Raw genomic sequence first — 1,657 nt, 5'->3', positions numbered from 1 at the left:
TAAAATATGCAAGATGTGTGAATTTTTTTTAATCGGTTATTTTATCAAGAAATTGCTGAAGCTAAATCGATCACTACATGTTTGATTGGATAAGCAAAAAGAGAATAATTAGATGACGAAATTGATATTTTGATAAATGAATAAATATGATGACATTTCGGCCTCATCAGGACACCATTCTCGAGGCAAAGTGAATGAATAATGCAAAGTTTGATTTCCGTGGTCTCTACAAATTAGCATGATAACAAAGGATCACAAATTCTTCAAGTGAATACCTTTGCGCGAATGGAGTCCGTTTGCACGTTTAGGGATGGTTTAGGTTTTCTTATCAAAAGCATCTCCTTAATTGGGAAATCAAATTTGTTAGAACATTTAGTAAGCGCGTGAAATTGTTCTGAAAGACAAGGTGGTACATTACAGTTATGTTCGCTAAAATAATGTTTACAAATTGACGACGATTTCTGTTTGTGTCCACCAACGCGTTCGTGGAGGTAGCCGCGAGTGTAACTAACATCTCCTAAATCGCACAGTTTACATTGAAATTTATAAACTAGACATTGTTGGTTAACAGTGGCTGGCTTGACCTGTCGAACGGGCTGAATTGTGGTCTTGATTTTTGCGCTGAGGTCTGTGAGAGGTTTTTTTACTGCGTTCGTAGAGATCTGATCTTTAAACGGTATGATAACTCGGATAAGGGGGTGTAGTCAAGTCGGTTGTTGGAATGTGCCGCTAGTCTGCTACCTTGGAATCTACGGATTGCTTGACAGCCACATTGACTAAATGCCTCGGGTACTTAAGCTTTAAGAATGCATTCTCAAGCCGATCGTATTCTTGTGAGAAGTACGACCAGTCAGAAGATATGCGGTAAGCTCGATCTAACGTGGTGGTAATTAAACTGCGCTTCTACTGCAATTATCCACGAGGCTTTGGTAGTGGAATAAAAAGCCCGTATTAGTTGCTTTTACGTAGAAAGAAAGAAAGAAAGAAAAACTTTATTTAAGTGTCTATGTTTTAGCTATAAGCTAATGGGGGACACTAAAAAATTTAAAAGTCAAATACATTTACATATGTAGATGATAGTTATTTACAGTAGATAATTTAAAAGATTATGAAGTTATTTAGTTAAGTTTTAAATTTCAACGAGAGTTGAAAGGTCGACTTTTACTTATGTTCTTCTTGAGCGAATTTAGAGTTTCTATCGTTCTTAGGTGTCTTGGTAACTTCGACCAGATGAGAGGTCCCATATATTTAATACAATTCCTAGCAAATCTTACAGTTTCGAATCTTGGCAGTTCAAAGCCACTGTTTCGTAATTAATATTGAGTGTTCTTTATATTAAATAAGTCAGAAATATTCTCAGGTACGAGACTGTGCTTAACTTTAAATAAACCTTAATCTTGATTCTGGGAGCTAAGTTAAACAATTCAACACCGATGAAAGGGAGCGAGGCATTCCGTTCCACCTCTATATTAAACTTTGCTGATGGGTGGAAGAGGTTTAGGGTGTTAAGAAGAATTCCGACTGATGCTATATCAGGCCACAGGGGGCCCACACAGGGCGGCATGTTTGGTCGTTTGTTCGAAATATAAAGAAATGTATGGGAGAATATTGGAGAGTCGTAATATCGTAAACTTATATTAAGGAATGCCTATGTCAA

The 1,657-nt window shown here is 36.9% G+C and overlaps 1 pseudogene; it reads right to left on the bottom strand.

Annotated features, from left to right (window-relative positions):
* Positions 1 to 227: 227 nt before the first annotated feature.
* Positions 228 to 1,564, bottom strand: LOC148740083 (uncharacterized; annotated as a pseudogene).
* Positions 1,565 to 1,657: the final 93 nt, after the last annotated feature.

The sequence above is a fragment of the Stylophora pistillata genome, chromosome 2 (assembly GCF_964205215.1).
Source record: "Stylophora pistillata chromosome 2, jaStyPist1.2, whole genome shotgun sequence".
In the NCBI taxonomy this organism is placed as follows: domain Eukaryota; kingdom Metazoa; phylum Cnidaria; class Anthozoa; order Scleractinia; family Pocilloporidae; genus Stylophora; species Stylophora pistillata.
This window is presented reverse-complemented; position numbering and strand designations above follow the sequence as displayed.